The 15,005-nt window shown below is 38.9% G+C and overlaps 1 protein-coding gene and 1 long non-coding RNA gene across 9 annotated transcripts in view; one reads left to right on the top strand and one right to left on the bottom strand.

Moving 5' to 3' along the window:
• Positions 1-14,117, top strand: part of LOC134293645 (uncharacterized) — a 55,106-nt gene extending 40,989 nt beyond the window's left edge. The window contains exon 3 of the long non-coding RNA XR_010000589.1: positions 12,588-14,117. This is a non-coding gene — a long non-coding RNA (uncharacterized LOC134293645). The remainder of the gene's footprint in view (positions 1-12,587) is intronic.
• The window catches only part of znf536 (zinc finger protein 536), a 486,877-nt gene that overhangs the window by 44,041 nt on the left and 427,831 nt on the right, over positions 1-15,005 (bottom strand). The gene's annotated exons all lie outside the window — the stretch shown is intronic.

Genomic DNA, 15,005 nt, shown 5'->3' with positions numbered 1-15,005 from the left:
ACTGTTGTTTATTGCTTCTTTCACATTCACATTTTGTAAAAAAAAAATCTGTATATATATCATATCAATAAAGTAAATAAGGAAACATTTACAGATGTATAGATGGAAACTTTTGTAGGCATACTGAAGCAAGTCCTGGTTAAAAAAAAAACAACTTTATTTGCAATAAAGTCTCCAAAAATATTAAAAATCATATTTAAAGCATTCTCATAAAATGTGTATAAAGAAAAGACAAGTTTAATTCTCAAAGGCTCCATTATCAGAGCAAAAATTAATATTTGTACTGTTCCTAAATTGGAATAAAATTGCAAAGATGCAAACGCCATCCTATATCATAATCTATAAACCAGTCACAAATGTTAAATCAGCTGTAAAAGTGATTTAAAATCTACATGAATAATTTTATTAAACTGATTTAAAACCACATTTTGTGCTACCTTCATTTATTAACAGTATCTCAGACAACAATGCATTTAAAGAGAAATTTGCATGAATACAGCTATATATATAAATATAGTGGTTATGTTTTGGGTGAAGGTGCTCACAGAAGAAAATCACCATGTACTTGGAGAAAGCCGTTAACCTAGGAACCCAAATACTTGCAGCAACAGAGAAACCAATGACCCTGATCTATTAGAGATCTATAAAAGTGTAAATAGGGTACAGAAAATACATGGATCTTTTATTCCCTTCTCTCTCCCTCTCCCTGCCCTCTTCTCTCATTCTCTCTGGGGAGGAGAATGCAGTTGTCAATATATTCATGACAAATAGTAGGACTTACTCAACATTTTCAGAAATGTGGTAAAAAGAAGTGTTTGCCACACAATATTTTTAAGAGTTGGAGGTTTTGAAGCAATTGTCTATGAGTTGCATTCAAATGGGGAGCAGAATGGTTGCAGTTTAATATCTGCAATCCTGTGTCATAATTGACATTGTGTAACCTTGTTACATAGCAAAGCCGTTACAGAACCCACATTGTGAATTGTGAAGACATAGGACACTAGCAAGAGTGTCTTGAAGCTCATAGGGCCCTACCGAAGAACATTGGCACCCATTAGCTTCAGTGTGCACCAGGCTCACCAATGCAGACCCTAGTTTTTATTTAGATGTTTCTTGGGAGCGTTAGGTCCACATCAGCAGTTAATGCAGGATGATCACTTTGTTGTCCTCTTTACATAGTGACATCATTGCATGCTTTGCTTACTATGGATGCTTAGAAACTATTCAATTCTAGTTTCCAACTCTAAGTCCAGTTACATAGTGCAAATCCCTGACTTATAAACTTCAGACTCCAGAAGACAGGAGCAGAATTCAAAACGATCTTGACAGGCTAGAGAGATGGGCCAAAACTAACAAAATGAAGTTCAACAGGGATAAATGCAAGATACTTCATTTCGGCAGAAAAAATGGAATGCAAAGATACAGAATGGGGGACGCCTGGCTAGACAGCAGTACATGTGAAAAAAATCTTGGAGTCCTTATGGACAACAAGTTAAACATGAGCCAGCAATGTGATGCGGCTGCTAAGAAAGCCAACGGGATTCTGGCCTGCATCAATAGGGGTATAGCATCTAGATCCAGGGAAGTCATGCTACCCATCTATTCTGCCTTGGTCAGACCACACCTGGAATACTGCGTCCAATTCTGGGCACCGCAGTTGAAGGGAGATGTTGACAAACTGGAGGGCAACTAAAATGATCAAGGGTCTGGAGAACAATCCCTATGAGGAGCGGCTTAAAGAACTGGGCATGTTTAGCCTGCAGAAGAGAAGGCTAAGAGGAGACATGATAGCCATGTACAAATATGTGAGGGGAAGTCATAGGGAGGAGGGAGCAAGCTTGTTTTCTGCTGCCCTGCAGACTAGGACAAGGAACAATGGCTTCAAACTACAGGAAAGGAGATTCCACCTGAACATCAGGAAGAACTTCCTCACTGTGAGAGCTGTTCGACAGTGGAACTCTCTCCCCGGGGCCGTGGTGGAGGCTCCTTCTTTGGAGGCTTTTAAGCAGAGGCTGGATGGTCATCTGTCGGGGGTGCTTTGAATGCGATTTCCTGCTTCTTGGCAGGGGGTTGGACAGGATGGCCCATGAGGTCTCTTCCAACTCTACTATTCTATGATTCTATGACTTACAAACGACTCCTAATTAAGAACTGGGCTGAGACAGGAATAGAGAGGAATCTAGCCCTCAGAAGAAAGAGGAATCCACTCTTGGAAGAGTTGTCATCATGGTGAAAAAGGATCTCTGCTGAAGCTTTCTCACCAAGCCTTGTTTCCACAACAAGCTATTCAGTGCATAAGTACAAGAATTATGAGCTGTGCATTGAACTGCAGGGTGATACACACACACACACACACAATGGCAAAAATACTAGCATAGTTTTTCCAGATTCACATGTTCTGAGTATAAGAAAAAGAGGGGAAAGACAGAAAGAGGAAAGGAGGGAGGGAGAAAAGAGGGGGGGGGGAAGACCAACACAGATTCTGCTCATTCAAGATCCTGACCTTTAGCATCATTTTCCCCAAAAGTTAATTTCTGTGATTAATGCAATATACTAAAAGCCATAAATTTGATCATCTGAAGGATTCAAATTAGGAATTATTGACAGCTGATGGAACAGAAGTGCAGACAGGAGGCAGATTTTCTCATCTGTCCATCTAGATGTTGGAATATGTATTGATTATGATATGACAAGGAAGAGAACCTGCCATAAATCTAAACTCTATTAGATTAACACAGACATTCAATTAACATAAAAATGACAACCTAAGAGAAAAGCCCTGCATATCAGTCTGCTCTCCATTTGAAATGTCCAGGATTTGCAACAAACAACAATGATTTTAAGATGGGGTGGTAATAAAATCCGTTTTGGGTCGTTCTAAGCCATGTTCTTTTTATAGAGAAACAAACCATGTAAGCTGAATTTGTGAAGGGGGAGAGTGAAATTGCACCAATTGACTCCATCCCCAATTAATGTTGATGATACCATTAGGAAGAATGAGATGACACTTCAGATGGCAGATGCTGGACAGCAGTAGTAACAACTCCCCAGAAGTTTCTTTCTATGTATGTAACAAAATTTGAAAAAAAAAAATCCTGTTCCTGGTTTGAAAGTGTTATTTCCTGTTTAATTGTGCAGTCCTTACTTCCAAAGTAGTTGTCCTACTCCAGAAAACTTGGTTTTTGTGGCTGCCACAAACTGTGGCCAATTGGTTGAGACTCAATGAGGTATTCATTGAAAAAACTAGAGCAAAATGTGCTATCCACAGGATGTCCCACAAAAGCAAAGTTTTTGCAGTTTAGTAAACATTTTCCATGTTTTTGTGATAGAACCAATTAGGAAATGACATTTATAACCCAGGAACAAAAATCATGTTACATAATGCTATCAGTTTCTGGATATGGAGAGCAGTGTAGTTTCATTTTGCCTTTTGCTCAGGCAGTCAAATGTCTAGGGACAGAAATGTTCCTAATCGTCATGTAACCACTGGATAAAGCACTGTACATTAAATATACAATGACACAACAAGTGGTATGAACACAATTATTTGATAGCTTTCTTTATCAGCTAGGAGCCTAGGTTCTTTTCTGGTCCAGATCAGACAAGGATGTCACATCCAGTGGTAAATGTAAAAGCAGGGCAGAAAGTTTGATAAAGTGGTGTCACATGGATCCTAGACATTTACAGCATAGAAACAAAGTTGTACCAAAAGTCCAGTTCCTAGGATGAAGAGGCGAGCTCCGAGGGCCCACCACAAGGCTCATTATTATACACCGAGAGAGAACCTGAAACCAGGCAGATTAATTAGGAGCAGGAAGGTTCAAAGCAAAAGGGCAACAAAGGTTTTTTAATAATGGCACTAATGTTGCTACTTCTGTCTGAAATGCGGTGCCACTTCACCATGTCAGATGATGGGTGAGAGACACTTTGGATCTCTATAAGCAGAGATGAATAGAAATCAATTTCAGAGCCTTAAAGTGGAAATTCCAGTTCCAAAGGTCATTGCACATCATCGGATGCACTCTTGCACCACAGCTCTTCTAAAGGGTTGATTTAAAAAATGAAATGAATATGGAGGATTCGTTAAAAGCACCACACCACAGCTTTGGAGTTTTAAAAAGATAATATGAAATAATTTCACCAAAAACACAGTAAAAGGGAATTCAATAAGTAGGTAGGCAGGTACACATAGAGAAGGAAATAATTTGCACAAGCAAAATCTAAACGGTGATTAAGATTCCAGTTACAAATGCAAGTTGTCAACAATAAAAAGTGCTTTATTAGATTTATAATCTGGTTTGGCTATGGCAGGAATGAGAGAATCGCCCTGCTACCCCAAAATGAAAATTTTCATCAGTCCCCAACTTTCTAGCATTGCCACCCCTTAAAATTTCACTTAAGCTCTTAGAAATACAGTTAGGCATCCAAACAAAAGGTTCAAGTACTGTTGCCCAGGGAAAGTGAACACAGTAAATAGAAGAATTCTAGGTCTGGACAGATTTCAATATCTCCTTCTGCAATGTTGAAAGCTTAGAGACCAAAGGAAAGTTTCCTTTTGGAGGGTGATATGTTCCCAAACGTCTTATCTGGGGATGCAATGTTCCCAGTGATGTTCTTGGCCTATTGGCATCTATGTAACCGCAGTGATGACAAGAAGAACCTCTCCTTGCCAGCCATTCAAGTTTTTTGGCTGACATCATTGGAAAGCCATAGGCAGCATTGCCTTGGATGCTGCACATTTCAATCAGTTTGGAGGTTCACTGCTTGGGCATATAACAAGCATGGGAAAACTTTAGACCTCCAGGTGTATTTGACTTTAGTCCCACAATTCCTAGCAGCCAGTAGGGCCAAAGTTTGCCCATGCCTGGCATATAAGGAAAACACAGACTTCTTATTAAGGTGTGCAAAACAACTATTCAAAATGAGCTTTCCAGTCACCTGTACATTGAAATGGGACCAGGTTTATGCCCTTCCAGAAGTATATGCCTCCAAGTAAAGAAAGCTATGCAATTACAAGTTACAAACGTCTGACTTACAAATGACTCCTAGTTAAGATTGGGGCTGAGACAACAGGAAGTGAGAGAAATTTAATAATAACAACAACAACACCACCACTTGGGAAGTGTTCAACTTGTGATTTTGTGATACGAAATCCAGCATATATATCTCGTTTGCTGTGTCATACTATAACTTTATTTTTGTATCCCACCCCATCTCCCTGAAGGGACTCAGGGCGGCACACATGGGGACCAAACCCAAATACAGCATAGAATACAATATCAAAATGCATTTTCAACATGTAAACATAGAAAAACAAGGCATATAAAATACAATAAAAACATACTCAACCAACTAATAACCAAGACGCAGTTAGCATATTCAAGATTGGAGTAAGGCAATAGAATTTATATATGTGCAATATATTGCAACTTCTAGAGCTGGGCCAGAATAAAGTGCAATGGCTGGGTATAAGGCAGCACCAATTGTGCTGATTCAGTCAAGGTAAAGGTACAAGTTTCCCCTGACGTTAAGTTCAGTTGTGACCGACTCTGGGGGTTGGTGCTCATCTCCATTTCTAAGCCGAAGAGCCGGCATTGTCCATAGACATCTCCAAGGTCATGTGGCCGGCATGACTGCATGGAGCGCCGTTACCTTCCCACTGGAGCGGTACCTATTGATCTACTCACATTTGCATGTTTTCGAACTGCTAGGTTGGCAGGAGCTGGGGCTAACAGCGGGCGCTCATTCCGCTCCCGGGATTTGAACCTGGGACCTTTTGGTCCGCAAGTTCAGCAGCCCAGCGCTTTAACACACTGTGCCACCAGGGCCCCAGTCAAATGTACAGCAAAATAGCCAGGCTTTCAACTCTTTCCGGAATGTGGCCAGAGTTGGGGCTAATCTAATTTCCCTCAGGAGGGAGTTCCAAAGGTATGGGGCTACCGCCAAGAAGGCCTTTTCTCTCGTCCCCACCAGCCGTGTTTGAGACGGCAGCAGGAGCAAGAGGAGGGCCTCCCCAGCAGATCTCAAGGATCTTGCAGGTTCATAGTAGGAAATGCGATCACAAAGAGAAGCCGGACCCGAACCGTTTAGGGCTTTATCTACTCCTTAGAAAGGAAATCCACCCCTGAAAGAGTTATTATCATGGCAAAAAGGTCTCCACTGAAGCTTTATCACCAATCCTTGTTTCCACAACAAGCCAAAGTTTTCAAAATCCAATGATCACAGGAATGGAAAGTGAGGTGAAATCTTCTGAAGAGGGACACAGAAAGCTAAGGAAATGCCACAGGGGTGTTAGCCCTTCCCTATGCCATCCAAAGCTAAAAGATATATACATTTCTGACTTGAGTTACACTTAAAAATGTACCTGTTTCAACTTACATACAAATTCAACTTCAGAACAAACCTATAGAACCTATCTTATTCATAACTTGGAGACTGCCTTTCCACAGAAGCTCCCTTCATATTACCATAGTCCAGACTAGAAAAAGAGAGTCATGTGAATTTGGGTGTTGCTTTGACTTTCAGCGAACATACATTGAATTGGGCATGATCCTGATCCTCCACAAAGATGTATTAAACTACAATCGGAATGAAGACCTGACACCAATCAAAACATTCCCTTTAAGGACACAGGAAGCTGCTTCATGACAAATTATTTGAGAGATGTCATCTGGCTTTGATTTCTCTTTACTTATTAACAGCAACTCTGGTTTCAGACAGGGATCTTTCCGAGGACTAGCTGCAGATAGTTTTGATTGAGCCAGAAAGCCTCTCTATAAAAGGTCCACCGGAATGTGATCCATATAGATGCAATTCTTTACTAAACTTTCTGAGCAAGTAGTGAATAATTTTAGCCATTTTCTTCCCACTGGGAGAATAGTCCAAGAAAGTCTTCAAAAGCAATGTAGTTTTCAAAGACTATTTGACCACAGAGCATATTCTGGGCAAAATTCACATGTATTTTTCTATGTTTCTGCAACCAACACCATTTTCTATGCATTGTTTTTGTTATAGAAAAAAAGCTGCTTCCTATAGAAGAAAAGTACTCAAATTTTGCACAGCATACTGCATCATTTCCTACATAGGAAACAGTAGCCCAGGCTGTTTCTCAGTCCAGAATTCTTATCAGGGTTTTTTTCAGAGCTTTTAAAATATTCTATTATTTTTAATGAGTCCACTATGATATTGGCAAATTTAACATTGTCTAATACAAGAAATGAGACCCAGCATTATGTAGTGGTTTAATGCTGTAGTGTGTGTGTGTGTGTGTGTGTGTGTGTGTGTATACACACACACACATACACACACATACTATAATAAAAACGGCAGCTAGATTTCTCCTCAGGTACATTTAATGGGAATTTCTTCCAGCATGAATGGGGATGATGGGGACAGAAATCCAAAGAGACTGCATATCTGCCAGTGTAAAAACAAGTTGTGAAACTGAGGCCCAAAAGATACTTTGCCTTGCCAGAGCCTAGGACCACTGGCGCAGGATGTACCTTCTGCAAAAACAACATGTTGGCGGTAGGTAGCAGGTGTGTTTTAAACTCACATGAAGGAGCCTAAAGACAGAAAAGATGGCTTGAGGGAATCAAATAGGAAGTAAGTAGGGAAGAGCAGCTGGGAAGGAGGAAAAGATAGCCTTGAAGAAAAGACGACATTGACTGTATTGAAGTTATTTTGGCATAATGGCAGAATAAATGAGCACCATCTGGTCCAATGTGAGAGAGGAAGAGCAGATGACTGGAAGCAGAGAGGAATAGAAACAAAAGGAAACTGGGGCAGAGACTAATTTGTGGAGCTGACTGTTCAGAGGCACTTTGCTCATGAGGATCCTCTGCCCCTGAAGTTCAAAGATGGATTCTGGGCTACTGCCATCCCAGTCTTGAAAAGAAGTCCTTCCTACTTTTCCTTACATCTATGTACCTTCTCCTAGATATGAGGAAGCTACTCATTCCCAAAGCAGCCCCCAATCAATTTCCTATCACCATGTAGTGAAGGATGACGATGGCCTGAATCCTCGTTATGACATTTGGAAGAGTAAACTCTCATTACATACATACATACACACATATATAATTTTGAAGTTGCTGCGGAAAGACACACACAATGCATCCACGTACAACAAGCCCATGTCCACTTTCATGGTCTTTTGGTGGTCATGAGAGGACAGCAGTAGTATCTGGCTATCTTTCAGAAGCTAACAACAGAAAGACAACTTCTCCTGGAACTCAAGACATCCAGCACATATGACATTTTCCTTCTGCTCTCAGCAGTAGAAAGAAGGTTGGATACTTACTGGGAAATGCTGGCCCACTGTCAGCCACTAAATGGGATATGGGGACATGCTCCAACAGCAGACAGTACGGGGAGAGGCAGAAGAATTTTTGGTGAAGTCTTATGCCTTATCAGTCCAATGTAAGAGAATAGCTATGGTGTTCTTTTTTAAGGGGGACAGTTCAATGTAGACTTAAAAATAACAGTTTCAAACCAGGCACAGAATATTTTTTCAAATTTTGCTATATAGTATTCTTGTTATGGTTGATGCATTTGAGGAACAATGGTTGACTTTCCCATCTTATGGTTCTTTATTTTTGAACTGAATTTACAACAGTTGGAAACCATCATCTTTTAAACAGAAGATGGTTTCAAAAAACAGAACTGTCCTCCTTGAAGAAAAACATTGGCTGTAATCCTACATTGCGTTTTTCTCCCTAAAGAAGAACATTATGGTTCCCATTTAATGGTGCAGTCCTTACTTTGCAAGTAGTTGTTCTACTCCAGAAACCTCATTTTTGTAGCTGCCACAAACTATGTTGACTTGGTCGAGACTCTAACAGATATTAATTGGAAAACTAGAGCAAAATGTGCTGCAGGATGTCCCCCCCCCCCAAATTGCAGTTGAATACACTTTTTCAATTTTTTATAGAACCAATTAGGAAATGACATCGATAGCTCAGGAACAAAAATTGTGTGGCATAGTGTACTGGGTGTTTGGGGTAGTAAAAACTAAAAGGGAAGGAAAGAGTCTTCATTAGCAATGGAAGATACTTGTGGGCTGAAATATCTCGTGGGAATGATACACCAGGTGTGAGGCAAAAAGACATCTTCATTACATCAAACAGGAACCTTCCAGTGTGTGAAACATAAAAAGCTAACGCTCTTTCATTCAGAAATTGTGAAAAGAGGTATAATAAAGGAACCTCACAAAAGACAAGACCTGATAAAGATGAAAGATCTACAAAGGCACACAGTGCACTTTATCCTAGTCATCAAATTATCACCTTACAAATAATTTTCACATCATTACATTGAGATCAAATGTTCTCCCCTCTTTTTGTCTTTTTTTCTTTTTGACAAGCAACGAGCAATACTTAGCTTCATGAAACTAGAATCATGCCCATGGCTTTTTGGAAGGTGTAGATATACTTGTGATAACTATAAATAGAACTATGTAGAATGTGAACTATTTTCATACTGCTGTGTCAAAGAAAATGATCAAATCATAAGCAAAAAGGATTCTGTCAAAACAAGGAAATACAGATGGGTTCCTAAAACCATAAGCACAGGGGGAAAAGATAGTCAATATTAGCAAAGCCCTTCATATTGCTCTTAGGTACTTCCCCGTATTAAAAATATAAACCAAATTCTATAGACCAGGCCATATTTACAGACAAGATGTGTGGCATGAGAACAGAGATGGACCAGGGCAGCAAAATGGCCACATATACATGTGTTTTCAGTGTATTTGGAAGTGAAGCCAGGATGAGCTTGCAATAGGGATATAATTTTCCCTGAAAAAATTCTTGAAGGAAGCAATGAATAATCTTAGCAATTTTATTATGGTTGTAAGAGAAGTCTTCAAAATTGCACAGTTTTTGAAGACTATTCACAGTTTAGGAATTGTTTGGTCTAAAACACAAGGGAAATAGAATAGAATAACTTTATTGTTGCTGTACATTGTACAATGAAATTAAATGCTTTCCCTAGCGCACATTACAAAACACACCCATCCCTCCACACTCCCAGCACCACAGCACAGAAGGGGTTGCATAGAAAACAGGATGTTCTGAACAGAAAATAATGTTGCTATTTCAAAGATTTCTACTTTCTGCACACATAACCCATGTGAATTTTGTAGTGGAGAAGTTCTGAGCTGCATAGATTCCCATTGGTCCAGGATTTCCTTCATTAGGTTCTCCTGACACACGAGAAACACTTTTTTCAAATACAGTAGAGTCTCACTTATCCAACATAAACAGGCCGGAAGAATGCTGGATAAGCGAATATGTTGGATAATAAGGAGGGATTAAGGAAAAGCCTATTAAACATCAAATTTGGTTATGATTTCACAAATTAAGCACCAAAACATCATGTTATACAACAAATTTGACAGAAAAAGTAGTTCAATACGCAGTAATGTTATGTTGTAATTACTGTATTTACGAATTTAGCACCAAAATATCACGATATATTGAAAACATTGACTACAAAAATGCATTGGATAATCTAGAACAGGGGTCCCCAAACTAAGGCCCGGGGGCCGGATGCGGCCCATCGAAGCCATTTATCCGGCCCCCACAGCACAAGGGCAGAAGGGGGTTGGGCTAAATGACCCAAGGGGTCTCTTCTTCTCTTACAACCATCATCATCATCATCATCATCATTATTAACATTGAGGCTGGGTGGCCATCTTTCAGGGGTGCTTTGCTTGTGCTTTTGGTGCATAAAGGCAGGAGGGGATTGGACTCAATGGCCCAAATGGTCTCTTCCAGCCCTCTTTTTATTATTATTATTATTATTATTATTATTATTATTATTATTATTATTATTATTATTATTGCTATTAACATTGAGGCTGGGTGGCCATCTGTCAGGGGTGCTTTGAATGTGCTTTCGTTGCATAAAGGCAGAAGGGGATTAGATTCAATGGCCCAAAGGGTCTCTTCTAACCCTCTTTTATTATTATTATTATTATTATTATTATTATTATTATTATTATTATTATTATTATTTTCACTGATGCTGGGAGGCCATCTGTCAGGGGTGCTTTGCTTGTGCTTTTGGTGCACAAAGGCAAAAGGGGGTCAGGCTAAATGGCCCAAAGGGTCTCTTCCAACGCCCTTTTTGTTGTTGTTGTTGTTGTTGTTGTTGTTGTTGTTATTATTGTTTGGTGGCCAACTATAGTCCGGCCCTCCAACGGTCCGAAGGATCGTGAACTGGCCCCCTGTTTAAAAAGATTAGGGACCCCTGATCTAGAACATTGGATAAGCGAGTGTTGGATAAGTGAGACTCTACTGTAGTTTCAAATATTCTTTCTACCCTTAGCTTCTGCAGAAATTAGGTAGGTTGGGGTTGTACTTCCCATGAAGGAGCAGATGGATAAACTGGGAGTCCTCCACAATAACATCCTTATCATTGTGTTTGGGGACGTCAACTGGTTCGCTAGCTATGGCCTTTCCTGAACAGAAATAACGTCTCAACAGTCATCGTTGCAGCAGTAACTTTGCAACTCAACTGCTGTAATGCACTCTACAAGGGACTGCCCTTGGAGATGATTTGGAAACTGCATCTATTGCAAAATGCTCACTGGAATAAAGGGTGGAATATAAATATTTTAAGTAATGCACAACACTTGTAGGCATGTAAATATAAGACAGCCTTAAAAGCTACATTTCCAGTTTCAGACCAGTCTTGTGCAGATTTATTTAACGCCAAATGCCATTGGGTTCAATGGGGCATAATTCTCAAACAGATTTACATAAGACTGTTCCCTCCAACATTCACATGAACACATAGCAGAAATGACTCTTCTGGTTGCAAAAACTCACAGATACTCTCCTCAAAGTCTTGCTGCTGCTGCTATTATTATTATTATTATTATTATTATTATTATTATTATTATTATTTTATACCCAGCTTTTTCTCTCCACAAGGAAGCTCAAAGCAATGTACATTAAAAGCATTTCAATAAAATTAAAAATCTACAAACATCCAGTTTCCTTCTCCATATTTCAACTACAATACAGTAACATCTGATATTTAAAAATATATATTAAATCCTGGCTGGCCAATAATATTCTTTTTCAGACCCTGAATTAGGGAATGTTAATTGTTTATGTGGAAATTATCTAATACCATATAAATGTACTAAAGCTAGAACACCTGGACTCTGTTATGTGATTGTACACCTCTGTTAATTTAATATATGGACAAATCTGTTCTATGAACATATAATTAGAAAAATATTTAATGACATCAGCGAGATTTCTTCTCAATACAGAACATGCTCACATGAGTGATGTGTATTCAAAAACTGTATTTTAAAAAATGTTAGTGAAACACAGAGGCAGAATAGTGTTTTTATTTGACCCCAAATGATGAATTTCTAGAACACATGTGTGTTCTAGGGGGAAAAAAATCGATCTACCTATATTAGTCTTTCATCTGTTTATGCAATGTATGTCAGAGAAAAATGTTTCAAATCTTCCTTTTCTTTCTCTGTATAAGAGAGCTCTCAAAAATTTCAGCAAGTTTTATGTTATTTCATTTTCACAAACACTATCTTTTCTGCTTGTTTTCAGGTTGTGAGCTCCCTCATGTGGCTATATAAGGATTTCCAGCTGTTGAAAAAATAATTTGAAGAACTTTCCATTGTATGAATTTCAAAGGAACACCTACACTAAAAATGCCTTTCTGGGGATAAAAAATAATGTATACAAGTCTTTCATAAAGCAGTCTTTTGTTTCGTCCCTGGTTTTACTTTTCTAATGCTCAGCAATTTCCATCATAATGGCAAATGTATGGGAAATCCCATGTATGGAAAGATGCAAAAGAGAAAGGCAGTAATTTGGCATGACTCTGAGCTCAAGAGGGTGGATGAGGGCATTCAGTTACATGGAAAGACAGGCACACAATGGAAGCGGGTATATTCATGGGGTAAATGCACTTATGTATTTCCTAGGATTCACTGCAGCTCTACTTAAATACTGCTTAATTTGCAGAAAAGTCTCATAATAACAAAGCAATAGAAATGAGAGACAGAAAGAGATGGGAAGAAGAGGAGAGAAAGTAGTACTTCTGATGCCGATTTCTAGGAAGGCAATAGAGATGACAAACCAAGTAGTTAAGAAGTTCCTTTACAGAAGCAGTAGGACATTGCTGTCAGCTATGGCATGTCCACTTCAGGCTCAAGGCTGCAAAATAAATATTGAGCATTCTGTGCCATTACACATAGATCTCTTGTGTATTGCACGTTGGTTATGCATGTGCATTTTTACACAATGATACAACTTAACCTAAGGGCAATATAGCAAAATACCCAACACAAAACTAGGATCTTTGCCAAAGTTCAGCAGTGCTTCTCACTTTTATACCAAGGGTCAGACTACACTATGTAACAAACTTTGAAAACAATTCTGATCCTGAATTGAAAGTGTTATTCCTGTTTAACTGTGCAGTACGTACTTTAAAAGTACAGTAGAGTCTCACTTATCCAACATAAACGGGCCGGCAGAACGTTGGATAAGCGAATACGTTGGATAACAAGGAGAGATTAAGGAGAAGCGTATTAAACATCAAATTAGATTAGGGTTTTACAAATTAAGCACCAAAACATCATGTTATACAACCAATTTGACAGAAAAAGTAATTCAATACGCAGTAATGCTACATAGTAATTACTGTATTTACAAATTTAGCACCAAAATATCACAATGTATTGAAAACATTGACTACAAAAATGCGTTGGATAATCCAGAACGTTGGATAAGCGAATGTTGGATAAGTAAGACTCTACTGTAGTTCTAATACTCCGTAAACTTGGTTTTTGTGGCTGCCACAAACTAGGTTGAATTGGTTGAGACTCAATGAGTCATGAATGAAAAAACTATAGCAAAAGTGCTAAAGCAGGATGTCTCTCCCGCAAAGAGAACATTTTTGAAGTTTAATAAACTTATTCCATGTTTTTATGATAGAATCAATTAGGAAATTACATTTATAACCCAGGGACAAAAATCATGTTTCACAGTGTTATGAGAGGAACTGATCTTCAAGTTGGGTGGGCACCTGATGCAAGCTCCAACAAGTCAAGTTGTCTGGAATAAATTTACCGTTTGAACTCTGAATTGCCATATTTTCTCTTTGCAATGGAGAGCCAAATATTTAGGCAACCTGCATTTGAATAAGCAGAAAATGTGATTCTTATGGATCTCATTCGACCTTGCACCAAAGCTCACTTTTTTTGCATGCACGTTACACTTGCCCCAATGCAAATAGCAACTGTAGGTGTGGCTATATGGGAATGACAACTATTGGTGCACCTGGGCACATTTTGCTGCCCAGTATGCCTTGAAAAATGTTTTCCACCCCTGTATTTTATTATGAACTCAAAAAATAGAACTTGTCTCCTAGTCTTAAGTTTTGTGGAACTTAATGCTGCAGGAATATTTCTGAGACCTATCTAGACGTTAAGATATGACCAAACGCAAATAAACATGATATTTATAACCAACTGACTACTTTCTTACTTCCAATCCACCAAATCCTCCTATAGGGTGAATAAAAGAAGTAGGATGAAATCCTACCTGTATGTGCAGCTCCGCATGTACACATCCACAAACTCCCACTACCTTTCAGCATAAGTTCAGGAAGGGTTTTGTTACTGTCAACTTCACTATGTAAAAATATTTGAAAAAAAATGTTCCTGGTTTGAAAGTGTTATTTCCTGTTTAATTGTGCGGCCCTTACTTTGAAAGTAGTTATTCTACTTCAGAAGCCTTTTTTTTCCTGTCTGCCGCAAACTAGGTTGAATTGGTTGAAACTCAATGATGAGATATTTGTTGAAAAACTATAGCAAAATGTGCTGTCCGATGTCCCATTAAGACAAACTTTTGGCAGTTTAATACACTTTTCCCATGTTTTTATGGTAGAACCAATTAGGAAATGACATTGATAACCCAGGAACAAAAATCATGTTACATAGTGAATTATCAGGGAGGGAG

This window comes from Anolis carolinensis, unplaced genomic scaffold (genome assembly GCF_035594765.1).
Source record: "Anolis carolinensis isolate JA03-04 unplaced genomic scaffold, rAnoCar3.1.pri scaffold_9, whole genome shotgun sequence".
Lineage (NCBI taxonomy): Eukaryota > Metazoa > Chordata > Lepidosauria > Squamata > Dactyloidae > Anolis > Anolis carolinensis.
The sequence above is the reverse complement of the archived record's forward strand: the minus strand, read 5'-3'. Positions and strand labels throughout refer to the sequence as shown.